Source organism: Phoca vitulina, unplaced genomic scaffold (genome assembly GCF_004348235.1).
Source record: "Phoca vitulina isolate PV1807 unplaced genomic scaffold, GSC_HSeal_1.0 scaffold9, whole genome shotgun sequence".
Taxonomy (NCBI): domain Eukaryota; kingdom Metazoa; phylum Chordata; class Mammalia; order Carnivora; family Phocidae; genus Phoca; species Phoca vitulina.
This window is the reverse complement of record NW_022589712.1, coordinates 59,817,447-59,820,003: the sequence shown is the minus strand read 5'-3', so window position 1 is coordinate 59,820,003 and position 2,557 is coordinate 59,817,447.

Below are 2,557 nucleotides of genomic sequence, written 5' to 3'. Positions count from 1 at the left end.
GAATTTAACAAAAATTATACAATTAAATTGGGAGGCGATGGAATAGAAGTCTTAGTATAGAATCGGGTTGGTGGGGAAGCAGGAGAATAGAGGGAGGTGTGTGAGAAAGTGAAATCTTCATCTTCCAGAGTAAGAAGTTACTAGATAATTTTACTATTTTTTTTTTTTTTTTTTTTAAAGATTTTATTTATTTGACAGAGAGAGACAGCGAGAGCAGGAACACAAGCAGGGGGAGTGGGAGAGGGAGAAGCAGGCCTCCCGCCGAGCAGGGAGCCCGATGTGGGACTCGATCCCGGGACCCCAGGATCATGACCTGAGCCGAAGGCAGACGCTTAACGACTGAGCCACCCAGGCGCCCTAGATAATTTTACTATTGAAAAAAGAATCAAAATATAAAACTGGAGGGTAAACAGAGGAGGCAGTAAGGTAAAGTCATTAAGAGCATGGGCCCTAGAGCCCAGCTGCCCAGGTTTTAATTAGAACCTAATCCAAGCTCTTGTCACTTACTTGACCCGTGACTGGGTAAGTTAACTTTCTGTTCCTGAGTTTCCTTCTCTCTACAGTAATTGCTCTGAGAATTCAATGACTTCATAATGTAGAAAGCTGAGAAAATTCTTATCACCTAAGTGCTCAATAAATGCTGTAATTAAACGGTTGTTACTGGGAAATGTGCAAGTAACACAACAGCCAAGAAATAACTAAAAGTTGCTCTGGGGAGGAGGAATGAGCAGTAGGACGAATAGGTCAGGGGTCTTAACATTTTCCTTGTCTTACAGCAGCACAGTCCAACAATTATAATGCAAGCCATTTAGGTGATCGTTAATTGTCTTACATTTTAAAAAGGTGAAATTAACTTTAATAGTGTTTTATGTGGTCCTATCATCATTTAAAATGTGTAATCATGGGGCGCCTGGGTGGCTCAGTCGTTAAGAGTCTGCCTTCGGCTCAGGTCATGATCCCAGGTCCTGGGATCGAGCCCCACATCGGGTTCCTGCTTCTCCCTCTCCCACTCCCCCTGCTTGTGTTCCCTCTCTTGCTCTCTGTCAAATAAATAAAATCTTAAAAAAAAAATAAATAAATAAAATGTGTAATCATTATAAACATTAGATATTTTACATTTTGTACTAAGTATTGAAATCTAACATGTATTTTTACATTTACAGCACCTCAGTTCTGACTAGCCACATTTTCAGTGTTCAATAGTCACATGTAGCTAGTGGCTATCACATTGGACAGTGCAACCTACAGCAGTGTTTGATTTTTTAAAAACAATACACGTCATCAATGGCTGATAAGTCACAGAAAGAGACAACCAGCTATGATATGCCCTCTGATGGAAGACACCTTATATAATAATCTACCTGCTCCAAAAAAAATTTTTTTTGAATCTGAACTTGATCAAGCCTTTAGATTCAATGACCAATTTATAGAAAATACAGAAAAAGGAACATGTTAAATGGCACTTCAAGGATACAATTAGCAAGATCCATATGGTGGGATACTCTTAGTAATCAAGTCAAAAGGGGAAATTTAAAAAATAAGATGGAGGAGGAATCTATGAATTTAAAAAGATATAAAGATTTGTCAATTAATTGCAATAATTTATCCTTACTTAGATCTCACTAGATTTAACAACTTGTCATGATATTTATAGCTGAAAATTTGGGCAATGAATATTTGATAGTACATTATTTTGACTAATTTTTTAGGTATAAAACTTTTAGTTTTTTTTTTTTTTTTTTTAAGATTTTATTTATTTATTTGAGAGAGAGAGCACATGAGAGGGGGGAGGGTCAGAGGGAGAAGCAGACTCCCCGCCGAGCAGGGAGCCCGATGCGGGACTCGATCCTGGGACTCCAGGATCATGACCCGAGCCGAAGGCAGTCGCCCAACCAACTGAGCCACCCAGGCGCCCTAAAACTTTTAGTTTTTTAAGAGCCATCATCTTTAGGAATACATACTGAAATAATTATAGATGAAATATGGTATCTTGGATTTGCTTCAAAATAATATGCATATTATATGGGAAGTGGATGTGAGTTTAGATAAAATGAAATTGGCCATAAAATGATCATTGTTGAAACTGGGTAATGACACACGGGGATTCGTTACACTGGTTTATTTACTCTTGTATCTGTTGTTTTAAATTTTCTATAACAAAAGGTTGAAAACATCATTTTCAAAATAAAAATTTTGAAATAAACGAAAAATTAGGGTCAAGTCAATGACTGTGATATATAATCAGTCTGCTCTTCCAACTCAAACCCAACCTTAATTCTTTCAGACCCGAGGAGAGCTTTGTTCCTCATTTCTTATCCTGCCCTATAAGCCTACGAGACCTGTATTTATCACTGATACTGACTTTACACATAATCTTCCTTTCCAACTTGTCTAATCCTCTCCATTAGGAAACAGAACTCCAGTGTGTTTATAAGCCATTTGAAATTACCCACTTGACAAACTATAGAAGACTTTAATACTAATCTAAAGGAAGAAGGACTCTCAGAAAACAGAAGACAGATTCAAAGAGATAAATTCAAGACACCAGTCAATATAG